General features: G+C 51.8%; 1 long non-coding RNA gene across 1 annotated transcript; it reads right to left on the bottom strand.

The window, feature by feature from the left end:
- Window positions 1-10,019: 10,019 nt before the first annotated feature.
- Window positions 10,020-11,478, bottom strand: LOC128120678 (uncharacterized). The gene is made up of 3 exons (XR_008221929.1): window positions 11,311-11,478; window positions 10,526-10,806; window positions 10,020-10,131 (listed from the first exon to the last, which is right to left on the bottom strand). It is a non-coding gene; the product is annotated as an uncharacterized LOC128120678 (long non-coding RNA).
- Between the last annotated feature and the right edge of the window lie 3,461 nt (window positions 11,479-14,939).

Here is a 14,939-nt window from a genome sequence, read left to right as displayed (position 1 = left end):
TGTTTAAAAAATTAAGTTATGTGAACGTAAAAATAAAAGTGAAACAGTTAATACTTCATTCAGACTTGTCATTTTCTCAGCATTTGTCCAGGTCATATCATGATGTTTGGTTGCAATGCCATTGGGTCCCTGGGCATCGTTCTGAGTCTGTGTCAGTTGGTCGTGTGGTCACCTTACCACACACCAGGGCCGTGTGCAAACCCTGTTTGCTAGGGTCGTTCCATCCAAGGATTCGGTTGCCCAGCAACCACCAGCCCCCTAAACCACTCCAGTTCCCATGACATCTCAGGCTCTGGCGACCTGTCAGTGTCCAGTCTGTCTCCTGACACAGGATTGAAAACCTCACAGAAAGGTTCTACCTGAGCACAGGAAACAATTGCTCTCAGGACACCTTGGCCAGCCTAGGCTGGAGGGCAGTTTCCCATACTGCCTGGAGGTCAGGCAAAGCCCAGCCTGGCCTCCAAGGCCTCCAGCTGACCCAGCTTCAGGGCCTCTGGGCACCTCCTTCCCCAACTCTCTAACCCGCCAAGGCCTACAACCAACCAACAGAGAAATGAAAGACAAAGAGTTGGGCTGGTGAGCCACCATGGACCAAAGACAGCCTGTGGTCACTAAACACAACACCCAACCTTGAAGTGTTCTGCAGGTCTGCCTGAAGGCAGGCCCACACTGTCAGGGCAGTGTTGGGGAAGGGTAGAGTAGGGGCCCCCTACACAGTGGCAGCTGACAGGACAGCCTTGACCCTTTCCCTGGCAGCCTCCAGACACATCTCTGGCTGGCCTTTGAGTCCTGTGTGGCCTCCGAGGGAGGCTGGCGCCCATTCCTTTGGACCGGGCAGCTTTGTCTGGTCCCGTGGTCCTTAGCAAAGAAAGACTCAGGCTAAGGACCCAGAAAGAGTTGCACAGTGAGAGGAGGCATGGGGCCAAAGGCAGCTATGAGGTGGGGACAAGCAGAGAGGCCTCTGGCCAGCGGTCACCAAAGGTTGGAAATGGGGCTGGAGGCTAGGGACACAGGGGATGCTGGACTAGGGTGAGAGAGACAGTCAGGATCGGCCTGTCATCCCAATCATTGTGTTCTGTAGCCAGCATACCACAGATGGAAGACACAGGGACTGAGGCCTAGAGGATGATGGGAACTTCCGTCTGTATCTATGAGGGCCATCAGGATCTGAAGGGCCCCTCGGGACATCCCTGAAGGGCTAGGGATATGGCTCTGTTGGTCAAGTACTTGCCTAGCAAGCACAAAATCCTGCGTTTCATGGCAAGCACCACATAATCCCAGAACTTGGGAGGTGGAGGCAGGAGAATCAGAACTTCAAGGTCTTCCTCAGCTCAGAGCAAATTTGAAGGCGGTCTGGGATACATGAGATCCTGTCTTCCCAGGGGGATGGGCTTCTGTATGCAGTCTGTATGAGGGAATCAGAGGCCCTCACACAGACTCCATGCCTTCCTCTCACATTCTAACATCTTCCTTTTGGAGATTTCCTATACCAAGTTGCAGCCAAGGGCAGGGCAGCTCAGCAGAGAACTAAGCACTGCTGTCCCCGTGGGCTTAAAGCTTGCAAGCCACATGACCGTGTGAGAAAATTGTCAACGTCTGACCAGTGGCTACAAATAGTTCCTGTCTCTGAGACCTCCCATCAGGTAGGAGACAAGCCTTCTTCAGAGGGGTGATCTGCCTGTCAATGAAGCCTTCTGTGGTGTTTCTGGCTGAACAAACCTCTGTAACTCCATAGCCAGGACCCTTAACAAATCTGTGTGGCTCAGGGACCCCTATTTCGGTCTCCTGTGAGCCTGAGGCCTGGAGCTCTACCAGACCCCAGTGAGGGCCTCAGAGTGGCCCAGGGCACTCAGACCATGTCACTCAGATTCTGACCAGTACCCTAAGAAAGAAGTGCTTAATGCTAAACTGGAAGGGACTTGGGAAATGCCACCTTGGCCATATAGAAGGATGCACCTGAGATTGAAGAAAAGCAGATGTAGAAGAAGGCAGGCTGATGATATTTTGGAACACCTGGATCTCACTATACCTGATGCTAATAGACCTGCCTGGCTTGGCATGAGCCAGTAAATGCCCAAACCATCTTGCCAAGTCCCCTGTTCATCTTAGGAGTTATGCAATCACTCCACAGCTCTGCTGGCTAGCTCCCAACACACATCTCAAAAGCTCTGACTGCATAGACCCAACCCTCCCCCAACACACATCTCAAAAGCTGTGACTGCACAGATCCGACCCTCCCCCAGAGCCCCCGCCAAGGCAGTAGTCTCCTCAACTATATACCGAGGAACTGGACCCACAGGAAGAGTCTCCAACATGCCAAGCCTCCACCTATCTCCTGGAAGAGACATATGCAGATCCTCTCTGGCCATGTGACCTAAGGGAAGTTACTCAACTTCTCTGAGCCTCATGAGGTAAAAATGGGGTCTATGCCCAGGTTCAATGCCTAGCACCCACATAGCGGCTCACACCCACCTGTAATTCCAGTCCCGGGAAATCCAACTCCCTCTTCTGGCCCCTGTAGGTACTGCATGCACGTGGTGCACAGACATACATGTAGGCAAAACTCCCATATATATTTAACTTAAACATAGGGTCTATGATCCCCACCTCCAAAGGTTGGACAGAGGAGGGGGATAAGTTTGAGTGTGGGGTGCTGGGAGGGTCCCCTACTAGTAAGCAGGGCCACCTCGCCTTGTGGTTCCTTCGGTTCTAGAGCCCAGCTCTTGCCAGCTCTGTATTCCCAACTGGTTCAAGATTTACTAGGGAACTGGGCATGCCTCCCCACAACAGCAGCTACATACAATCCGGGCCTAGAGCAGGGATAATCATCCTAGACACCAGAAAGCAGGTTGGGTCCAGCTGGGTCCTGCTCATTAGGAAGACCTAGCTCCCAGTGGTAAAACACCAGGCACAATTTTTGCCCTGGGCCACACCCCATCCTAGGCCTGTAAGTCTGCCGTCCTAGTAACAGGGACAACCCACTCCACCACCCAGCAGCTGTCAGCCAGCAGAGTGGCAGGTTCGGTGCAGCAGCCAGCAGAGCTGAGACGGGCCTGCCTTCTGTGGGAGGGCCAGGCCACACCATGCATGGAGGCCCATTCTTAGTGTGCCCTTGGCAATTCAAACAAATGCCTTTTTTTTTTTTTTTTTTTTTTTTTGCCTGACAGGGACCCAAAGGTTCATGCCTGTCTCTGTTGTATAGGGTAACCACTGGAGCTGCCCCAGGAATAACCTGGACACAGACTGGGCCTCCTAAGGGCTCATTCCCTGTGCCTGCCTGGAACCTGGATGGCAGCCAACAATGTCCCTGCGGCACCACACCTGGCTCTCCAGGGATTTGTTCTGAGTGACACCTTCAGGTGACAGATCTGAGATCTGAGTCCTAGACAGGCCTTACAGATGGTTGAGGGCAGGTGGAGGAGCCATCGGGGGCGGCGGCGGGGGGTGGGGGGGATTAGCCCTTTCTGAGAACAAGACCCCACCCCCAAGGCCCCTTTTCTAGGGGTTCTCATCTGGCTGGACAAAAGCCCCCAGGAAGCAGCCGCTTGCCCTCGCTGGGGCGTGCAGGGTTGAGACTGGAGTCTCAGGTTGCCTGATCACATATTTTCCAAATGACAGTTGCTGCAGGCACAGGCCAGCACAGGTAGGGTCTGCTGGTTCTGCTGGGGCAGGGAGGGGGCCCAGATGCCCAGCATTGCCTGGCCTGGCCTTCCTCCGGGCCCTGGTGGGAAGAATATAACCAGTCCATGTGAAGCCAGTCTGCACCAATGTCCACTCTGTGACAGTCACGCAGCAAGGAACAGGGACCAACAGTAGGCTCTGTGGTGTAGCCTTCAAGACGGGCCATGAGGATCCCAGGCAGGACCAGCCAGGTCTGCTGTGTACCTGCCCCTGGGCACCGACCACACAATTCAGGCTCAAAGCTACCCTCAGAGTTGGATTTCTACAATCCACACCATCTTCTAGAGGAAAGGACAGGAACTCCCTTACCCAGAAGGGCTCTCAGAAGCCCTTAGAGGGCTCAACCCCAACAACTGCCTCACACCCCTCCACCCCTGTGCCTTCTCTCTCTTTTTAAAAATTATTTTTAGGCGCCTATAAAATGGTTCAACGAGTAAAGGCGTTTGCTGCCAAGCCTGATGACCTGAGTGCAATCCCTAAAACCCACATGGAGAGGATTAATTTTTCCAAATTGGTCTCTGGTCTCCACTTGCACACCATTGCATGTGCACGCGTGCACACACACACACACACACACACACACACACACACACACACACACACACACTCATAAATAAGTAAATGCAAAAAATAATTAGTTTGAGTGTACAAAACAATGATTTTATTATGGCATTTTCATACATAGCTGTGCTCTGATCAAACTCACCTCCCAGCATCCACTCCTTCCCCCGCCCCCCATCATCTTCCCTATAGATTTACAGGTCTCTGTGGAAGCAATGTATTTGGGCTTAGCTGTGGAGTACCCGAGGCACAGATGAAAAACCAGGCTTTGGGGTCTAGGAAATGCCTCCGAGGTCCTCCCTCAGGTCTTAACTGGAAGTCATAGTTTGCCCCCAAGGTCTCCTGTGGCAAGACTTTATGTCTTGGGGTTGTCAAATATGAAGGAGCCAGTGTGGGACAGTGTGGGACAGCTCGCAGCCCAGAAGCTTCAACTCAGAAGAATTCCCAGGGCTGTTTTTCCACATGGCACTGAACATTATTACCCTCAGTCAACATCTTGGCTGACAAAGCACATGCACTGTGGCTGCTCCGGATTCCCGGCCCCGCCGGTACTGGTACTGTGTGCCGGGTTGATATCTGACAGCTGAACTCTTCCCGCCCCAACCAATACATTTATTTAATGGCTGCTCTTCTGGACTCTGCACTATCCTGGCTCCCTGAGAGCTGGAACCTTCCAGAACACCCACAGCAAAAGATGCTCTGAAGCCTGGGATGAGGAAGAATGAAAAACAAAACTTCAACCAGAAATGCAGCCGCCCGAGCATGGAGAAAAGAGCGGGGGAGGGGTACGGTGCAGTGCGAGTCCCACTCGGCCAGCCTGGGGCGCACAACAGGCGCACAGCTTTGTGAATTGACTTGAGGTTCGGGCCTGCTCTCCGGTGACATGTTATTTGGGTAACCTGCAGTTTTCTATGCACACAGTAATTTTCACCTCCCTCACTGTCAAGCAGAAGACAAGCTTTCACCTTAAGTCAGGACTGACGAGCTACCAGAATAGCAGGCAAGGCCTTCTAAATGAAAGTAATCCCACAAAGGGACCTGACTGACAGGCACACAATGGGCGCCCCGGTAATGTCCGGGTGTTCAAAGAGGCCCAGGTGGGCAGACGGGAATGGGCTTGTACCCAGGCGCTGCTTCGTCTCCCTATCGGATTCTCAGGAGATCCCAAGGCACGAATTAGCAGACCCGGCTATCCCCAGCCCCTAGAGTTTCTGCTTAAACCCTTTCTAAACCTCAACAAAAGTTTGATTACAGTTTAGTTGAGATGGCTAGAGAGAGGAAGGAACTTGAAGATCGAGCGATTAGAAACGGCTTCCTCTCTGCTCCCATCTTTTCACTGTGGATCCTGAGGACACCCCCTCACCCTTCAGCTCTGCGAATCCATAAACAAAATGCCCCCTCCCAGTGACTTGCTAAGGCAAAAGTAAATAGAAAGTTGTGGCCCGGGGCAGGGGAGATAGGCCTGGTGCTGACCCCTCAAAGGAGCTCAATTCTCTGACTGTTTCCTTGACAATAAAAAGGGAGAATTGAAAGTACACGGAGGACTTGTACGAAGCCAGTGGCTGAATTTAGTTGTGCATGGGAGAGAAATGACATCGGGCAGGCAACCAGCACAGATATAACCCTGAGTGGAGCGGCTTGCCAGGCCCCTGACAGCTTAGAGGCCCCTCACCTCTCCAACAGGGGCCTTTGCCTGGCTCCCTTGAGCTGCATTCCTACCTAGGATCTCACTGTGGCTCGGTGGGTGGCCCCGGGGAAAGCTAGAACAATGAGGAGGCTCAGTCTCCCTCCCACAGAAGGGACCCTGCTCCCTCCGCCTGCTTCGGGAGCCTAATGAGTCAGTGTTTGTAAAAGATGTGAGCATCAGATGAAAGGGTTGCGGAGGCCTGCTTGTTAGAGAGGACCAGCATGCCAGCACCCGGGAGCACCCAGGAGCTCCCCCCACCCCAACACCCCAGAGCCACAGCCAGATCACCACTGCCAACAGATGAGGTAACAGGGGCCACGTGGCTGGGCCCGTCCATTGTGTCAGAGGCCCCGATGGCTAGAAGGGCAAAGAGATAGAGTGTGGCTGAGGCTGTGCACCCTCTCATGCTCAGTACCTGTGTTTGGGCAACTGGTCGTCGCCCCCCCCCACCCCACGCCTTGGTTTCAAGTTCATGTTTGTCAGTGGGGAGCCGTCCACAGAGGCTCCTGTGACCTGGAGGGTGGACACTTTAGGGAATTGTCCTCTGTTCTGGAACCTAGCCTTCAGGGGGACAGGAGCATGGCTCAGCTGCAGCCCAGAGGTTCTGACTTGCCAGACCCAGAGAACAGGATACAAAGCAATCAGATCCACCTGGCAGACCTACAGGATCCAGGTGAGTAGGCATAAACCAGCTGGAGCCAGCACCTACATGCTGTGTTCTGAATACTCCGCCCTACTCCCCCTCTCTCTCCTTTTCTCCACCCCCCTCCCACTCCTCTCTCTATCTCCAGCCCTGGGTCTCATCACATGTCCCCAGCAGATATCACATCCAACCTTCCAGAGGTGCTGGGTCACAGAAGGCCACAGCTGTGGTTCCCGAACTAGCCCAGTCCTGCCAAGATCCCAAAGCCTGTCCTGATAAAAGGAGAAGCAGTAGAAACTGTACTCACACACCCACACATGTGCAGGCACACGCAAGTATACACACATAAAACCACATGTGCACACATACATCACATGCATGCAAATTATATATACACACATATCACATATGCACACACACATGCACACACGCATGCACAAGTACACACGCATATATGGACACATGCTGCACATGCATGCAAGTACACACACACACACACACACACACACACACACACACACACACGTAGGCATACCCAGAGTACTTCAACCAACGATTACAGAATGAAGCTGGCTTCTTTGACAGTTGCCTGGATTCTGAGTAACATACATTGTCGAAAGAGAATTTCACCTGTACCTGTCCACATGTTCAATGCAGACACTAGCAATTGTTTTGGTCTGTTGTTTTTTGGGTTTTTTTGTTTGTTTGTTTGGTTGGTTGGTTTTGTTTTTTTTTTAAGAGGTCTCATATGTAACCTTGAACTTGAGGCCATCCTCCTGCCTCAGCCTCTCCAGTGCTGAGGTCACAGGTATGCACCATCATACCCTAGCAAGTTTTGTGCTCACAGGCTGTGTGCTCTGATGCTCTCAGCCCTGAGACCAAATCCTCATCTCCAGGGGGCTGAAGAGGACAAGTCTCAGGCAGGCACCCAGCTGGGCTGAGTGACTCTGACAGGTGGAGTACAACCAACCCCTTAGGGAGAGTCAAGTTCAAGAAGCAGGTGGCCCAAAGGGCAGGTGGCAAGTCCCAAGAGCGGGAATTAGGGTCTTCTTTTCCAGCTGCCTGGCCTGACCCCACCGCTCATGTGCCTGCCTGATTGATGCTGGGCAGTCTGACTCTTGGCAGGCAGGCCATCACCAGCAAGCTTTCATTCTCAGCAGGCCCCAATGTGAAGCCGAGGAACACAGGTCACTCACAAAAACAACCACGGAAATGCCAACTCAGCAGAGCAGTCCCCACCCTGGCGGAGCAGGCTCACCCTCACCCAGCAGCAGCCCTGAGGCCCTGGCCATCCATCAATGTCACCAGATCCATTCCAAAGGCAGCCTGGCTGCAGCTGCTTCCGCCACACAGAGGGTAAGGGTGGAGGGGGCTCCACGTGGGGCCGGCTGTTGGCAAAGGTGCCCTGGTCAGGATCAGAGATGCCCAGCCAGGTGCATGTTGCTGAACAGTTCCAGTCCATGCCCTTTCTGAGGTCACAGCCAGACAAAGGCTTGCTGAGAGTTCCTTTCTGTGGCTAGCCTCTAACCAATGGAGACAGCTAGAGGCTAGAGCTGGCCAAACTGCCACAAGGGACCAGAACACAGGGGTTTGCAGTAAGTGTGGATCCAAGAGCTTCTTCCGAGCTCCTTCTAGGGCTGGGGGTGTTGCTTAGTGGTAGAGCCCAGCCTAGAATCCCCCAGTGAGGGGCTGCGTTGTGGCTCAGTGGTAGAGCACCTGCCTAGAATCCCCCAGTGAGGTGCTGGGTGGGAGTGAAGCTCAGAAGTAGAGGGTCTGCCTAGCATATGTAAGGCCCTGGATTTCATTTCCAACACTAGGATGGAACCATGAGTTGGAGAAAGAACTCCCTCAGCGTTCCTAGCCCCTTGGGTCTAGTTGCTACAACCCTGTTTCTCTGTGAGTGATCCTGCAGTTAGAGGCCAGAGTGGGGCCTTGCTTCATGGCAGCCACGTTTATTGCTAGATCTGTTTGAGAGTTCTAACTTTGGACTATGAAAATTCTCATCAGCAGGGCCCACATGTATGGAAACAGCCATGTGGATGGGATTGGGGGATCTATCCCTGCCTCCAAGGGGTCACTTTGATCAAAAACTTTTGTCCAGGGCTCTTAGTTTAGTGACACCCACAAAATCTTGGTAGTAGGTCTCTCTGAGGCAATCCCAGACACTTCTGCAAGGGACTAGTTGGGAGTCCCCTGTGACTGCCATGTACTTCAAGGCACCAACCTTATGACTACTGAACCCTGTACCTAAAGTGATGCATTTTGTATGCTAATGAACTGTTGGCTGAGAGTGCCAGGTGACTGTTCACCAGAAGCAAGGAAGGTTGGAGTTCTGGGATCCAGAGGGGAGAGAGCAGCTAAAGGCTGATTGTGAGTGGCCAGTGATGGAACTAGTCCTGTCCATTCAATAAAGCCTCCGCAAAACCTGAAAGGGACTCATGGAGCATCTGGACAGTTAAGCAAATCTGGAAGGCCTGGAAGGTATAACCTTTCCCCCAGACTCACTTGCGCACCTTTCTGTTGGTATCCTTTATAATGCCCTTGTTATACCCCAGCGAACACATTGCCTAAGTGCTGTGAGACATTCCAGCAAATGCCATGAGAACCCTGCTTAAGCAAGACAGACCAAGATTTGCCACTGATGTCTGAAGTGGGAACAGTCTTGGGAGGCCCAAACCTCATCCTGTGGGATCTGATACAACCTCCAACTAGACAGTGTCAGCACAGAAGTGGAGAAGGGGAACCCCAGCTGGTGTTCCTACAGAATCGCTTTGTTGGTGTCGAAAGCATGTTGAAAGATGACAGCAGGAGATACTGGGACTGAGCCAAATGCTGGACTTACCCATAAGAGACCTCCAGTCACCCACCCTGCAATAAATAGGAAAAATGGAGAAATTGTTAAGTGGATACGGGAGTGGAGGATAGATGAATAATGGTTGGAGTGGAGTCATAGATACATGATGAATAGATGGACAGGTAGATGGATGAGATGGGTGAATAGATGGTTGGATAAGCTTGGATGGGTGAGTGGATGGATGGGTGGATGGATGGATGGATGGATGGATGGATGGATGGATGGATTATGGGTAGGTTGGCGGGAGGATGTTTGAGTAAACAGATGAATGAATATATGAAGGTGGATGAGTGGGTGAGTGGATGGATGGAAGTGTGGGTAGACGTATGGGTGAATGGGTGGATGAATAGGTAGGTAGATAGATGGAGAGACAGATGAGTAGACAGACTCCCATCTGAATGGGAAGATGGATGGACAGATGTGAATGGATAGGTGGGTAGATGGATGAGTAGGTGGATGGATGATGGACGGGTAAGTGGGTGCATAGTTGGATAGTGGATGGATGGGTAGGTGAGTGGGTGGAGTTGGATGGATGGACAGACAATGTATACATTGAGGTGGGGGAGGGGTGGGAAGCTAGCTGACATGACTTGCCTTACTCATGTTTTGTAGGCATCTGTCTCAAGCCCAGCCTGTGTGGCACGGGCTTCCATGATCAGGATGGCATGCTCTCACCTCTTAAGAGAAGCAGATTATATCTCTGCACTGCAGGAGGAAGAAATAGGAAGAGATGAGACCATATGTACGCCCAGATGTATCTCTGTTTCCCACTGGGTACCAGGGATTGTGGTGGGACTTACAAGGCCATGTTTAAAAGAAGGGACTTTGGTTTTTCTCAGTCATACTGATTTGCTCAGGTGTGGCCTCATTTATGCCCGAGACTTCCATGTGCAGAACTCTTTTTAGCCCTGCCCCCTCCATCAGCTCTACCCCAGCTGCTACCACCAAAGGGAGGGACAAGCTCCCCATGGAGCTGCAAGGCATAAAAGGCCAGCCACTAGCCTCAGCTGTTCCCATGGCTGACACTTGAGCCCCGGACTTAGTTATTTTTTATCCATTAAGTAATCCTAGTAGAAGCCAGAGAGAAACCGAGCCCTACCTTGAGCAGGGGCCAGGAAGACTGTGGAGATCGAAGGTCATGTTAAGAGTGGCCGCAGGCCCTGCCCTTGTCCCAAGCCAGCTTCTAAATAGAATCGGGACTTGGAAGAAATGCTCAGGTGTCCAAGTTGGGCCCTTGGCCACCATGCAGATCTTGGAGCAGGTCCTTGTTGAGAAAGGCCCCTCGGCTACTCCGACCACCTGGGTCCAAATCCTGAGGTGCACTTCCCAGCTCTGGCTCTCCATCCACCCAAGGCTCTTGTCCTGTCTTCAGAAGGAGCTCTGTGGATGGGAGTTCGGGTCCATTAATAGCTGGCTGAAGCGTCTGGAGCTGCTCCCAGCAGGTGCTCAGCAAAGCTGGCTCTCAGGCCATGCCTGCAGAGAGCTCAGAGGCCAGAGGCTCGGAGGAATATGGTTTGGTGTTCAGGACCTCCACTGGCAGGACCTCCAAAACCTGTGTGGGAGAGACTCTTCCCCTGACACTGCCCTCAGATGGACAGAGCCCCAAAGTGTAGGCCCGTGGAATCAGTCTCCCCAGACTCCCCCCCCCCCCCTCAGCCCCACACACACCCTAGAGTGTTGCTAGAGTTTTCCTGCCTGGCCCACAGTCAGGACAAATCTCTCTCACCCGCCAGTCCCAAGCCGCTTAAACCCGATCAAATAAACACAGAGACTTATATTGGTTTCAAACTGTATGGCCGTGGCAGGCTTCTTGCTAACTGTTCTTACAGCTTAAATTAATCCATTTCTATTAATCTATACCTTGCCACGTGGCTTGTGGCTTACCGGCACTTTACATCTTCCTTGTCCTGATGGCGGCTGGCAGTGTCTCCCTCCCCAGCTTCCTGTTCTCTCAATTTTCCTCTCTGTTAGTCCCGCCTATACTTCCTGCCTGGCCACTGCCAATCAGTGATTTATTCATTGACCAATCAGCAACACATTTGACATACAGACCATCCCACAGCACTAGAGAATCCCAGTAATGGAAGATTTTGCAGAGTGCTGGCATTTCTGTTCTCTATTCCTCCAGCGCATTAAAGTTCTGGGGTTGCCAGTCTAAGATGCAGCTGTGTCTCCTCATTGCCAAATCCTCTTAACCCAGAACCACATCTGGCATAGAGAAGGTAGCTGTTTGGTGGACGGATGGCGAGTTAGATGGAAAGGTGAGTGGGTTTACAGATAGATGGATGGTCACAAGGATTGGTGGGTGGGTGAGTGGGTGAAGGATATATAGATTTATGGCTGTTTGCACAGAGGGGTGGATAAATGATGGGTAGGTGAGTGGGTCCATGAATGGATGATGTAGGTGGGTGAATACACATATGGAGAGTGAATGGATGGATGAATGGGTGAATGAATGGATGGTGAGGATGGATAGATGGATAGCTGGTGGTGGGTGGGTGGATGGATGGATGGTTGGGTGAATAGCAAATAGATTAATGTATGGGTGAATGGACTGATGAATGGTGATAGGCAGGTGGTTGGTTATATGAATGGACAGTTGGATGGTTATGGAGACATGGATGGATAGATAGGTGGTTATGTGGATAGTGGGGTGGGTGGATGGATGGATGGATATAAGCAGACTTGCCTAGCCCAGATAAGTACTAAACAGGTAACCTTTCAATTGAACAATTGGAAGAGAATCTTAGTCAACAGATCCCTGCCTCAGTTTCCCTATTGAGTCTTACACCCTTTTGTTGTGAGAAAAGTCAACTCTCCAAGTCCTTCTGCACTGTCTAAACTGAGCCATCCTCGCTTGAGAAAATAACTAAGGTGTCCTATCTTGTCTCTCTTTCTCTTTCACCATCCCCCCATCCCACTCTCCTCAGATACAAGAGGTAAGTACCACACATGTGTGGTACTTATCCCACTTACAGATGGGAGGTCAAGTCCCTCCCACAGCCTCAACCTGTGCCCCTGCTCCCTGGGTTCAGGCCTAGCATGACTAAGATGGGATCTTCAGTCTTACTCAAATGTTTTGAGACATACCTCCTCTTTCCTCCATCCACCTGCCCCACCAACAGCTGCCATCCTCAGTCCTGTGATGTTTTAGGGACATCTAGATAGAGAGACACAGAGACAGAGTCCCATGAGCCAGAGGTGTCAGCCAAGATCGATTCAAAGTGTTCCTAGAGCCCTGATCTCAGACCTCCAGCAGATCTCAGCCCCCATTGTGGAAAAGGGGTGTAGGTGTAGGGGTGATTGGGTCTGAGCCCAATCCTGAATCTTCCCAGTACTAAAGGGACCGAAGCCAGATCTGGTCTCCAGTCCAGGAGGGTGTCCTCCTCACGGTCTCACAACACTAGCCCTACAGAGCCCAAGGCAGCAATTGAAGCCATAAAGCAGGCCTATTTAGACTTACTGTCCCCATCCTAAGCCTCATGTGAAGGCAGTACGGAACACTGTCTGATACTCTCTACGTGTGTTTGTGTACAAGCACATGTATGTGCAGGAACATGTGCACATGTGCACACATGCACGTGGGGGACAGAGGTCAACACTGGGTGACTCACCGCTGGAACCAGAGCTCACAGACTGCTTGTTTGTCCAGCAAGCCTCAGTGAGCCCCCTGCCTCCCCATCTCCAGCACTGGGGTTGCAAGCATGTGCTACTCCGCCCGGCTTTTTCACATGGGTTTTGTGGGGAGCAAACTCAGGTCCTCCTGCCGTTTCCCAAGCCCTCCCGTTTCTATTTTCCAACTGTAGCCAGCTGGCTTCTGTGTCAAGTAGGCTTTTCTGAATTACAGAGTGTTTTCCCCTAGCAAGCTCAGCTTGTGCGCCTTGGCCCCAGAAATAGGACACTACTCAGTGTCCCTCCTGAGGCACCCTGGAATCCAAGGCATGTGGCCCTGGTCGGGGTTCCAAGGGTCCTGATACCCCATACACAACCACAAAGCCTTCCAGCAGGGAGGCAAGGCCCCATCTGCCTGCTGGAGCAGTGGCCACTTGCGTGAGGAAAGCTTGGGGTCCTGGGAAGGTGGGCAGCCTCTCTGTCCAGCTGGTCTGGAACCTTAAGGGTAAGGGAGACTTCAGAGAATGTCCACAGCATCACTAGCCCCCCGCCTGTCACTCTTACTTAACTAAAGAAAGACAACTACAGGTAGCTTCCATTCCCCTGATGTCAACCTGGGACCATAACAAACGCCCTCTCTGTTCCCGCGCCTTCCAGAAAACAAGCTCTCACAACCACCCATGACTCCTTTAAGCCTCGGACTGAGACCCACACTCCTCTCTGATGGCTAGCTAGACCCATCAGCATCTGGACCACTCCATGAGGAAGGACCACAAGGAGTCCCGTGGGGCTGAGGCTCCTGCCTCCCCAGTCCCTGGGCTGTCTAGCCAAAGGTCAGAAATGGCTAGATTCAACATGCAAAGACCTGAGACACAAGAACTAGGAGAAACCCCCAGATGGCCAGAACAGGCCACGCAGGCCACGCTCAGGGACATGATGATCTCATCTGTGTCCCCGGCCTGGAGGCCTGGATGTGTAAGATAGAGCGAGGCAACTTACTCAAGCCACAAAGCTCCCCTGTGAGCATCCTGGGTCGGCTGAGTCCTTGAAGATGGGTCAAGAGGGAGCTGAATGTCAGATGTTGACTGGGCCCCTACTTCTCACACCCTGATGGATTTCTCCTTGGCAGAAGCCCCACCCCTCTGGGAGTCCCTCTGTCTTTTCTCCTTCTGATCCTCGGACCCTCATCTGTCTCTACCATGATCCCCATGAAATAGGCAAGTAAGAGACCATGTGTATAGCTCCAATTCATTCTAACTCATCTAAATTAAAATGGGAAACTCTAAACGGCCAGGAACATTCAAGAACAAACCTTTTATGAATTTCTGGAGATCTAGACCTAGGTTAAAGCTCTATCTGTGAAATGCAGAAAATAGAGCCAACCTAATCACCCACAGCAGGTGAATGGAGGAATAGAGGGTGGTATGTCCACACCATGGACTGTTGCTCAACCCTGAAAAGAATGAGCCTATAGTGTATTTGAAAAATTTGATATTTGGAAAAAATATCATTATTTTATGTATAGAGAAAATGAAAAATGCCAACAAGGCACCAGGGAGCGTGACTCTGTCTAACATGCATGAAAGCCCTGAGTTTGATCCCCAACACCACACAAACTGGGTGTGGTGATTCACACTTATGATACCAGCACTCAAGAGGTAGAGGCAGGAGGATCATAGGTTCAAGGACAGGGCAGGGAGATGGCTAAGCAGGTAAGAACACTTGCTGTATAAGTCTGAGGAGCTGAGTTTGAATGCTTGCGCCCATATAAAAAGCTGGGCATAGCTACATACATCTATTATTCTAGTGCTGTTGGGAGTGAGGTTAGGAAAATTGCAGGGCATGCTGGCTGCCAGCCTAGCTCCAGGTTCAGTGAGAGACCATGTCCCAAGGGAATAAGA

This window comes from Peromyscus californicus, unplaced genomic scaffold (assembly GCF_007827085.1).
Source record: "Peromyscus californicus insignis strain IS unplaced genomic scaffold, ASM782708v3 Scaffold_2__1_contigs__length_46816999, whole genome shotgun sequence".
Taxonomy (NCBI): Eukaryota; Metazoa; Chordata; class Mammalia; order Rodentia; family Cricetidae; genus Peromyscus; species Peromyscus californicus.
Note: the sequence above shows the minus strand (reverse complement) of the source record. Positions and strands in the feature narration are given on the sequence as shown.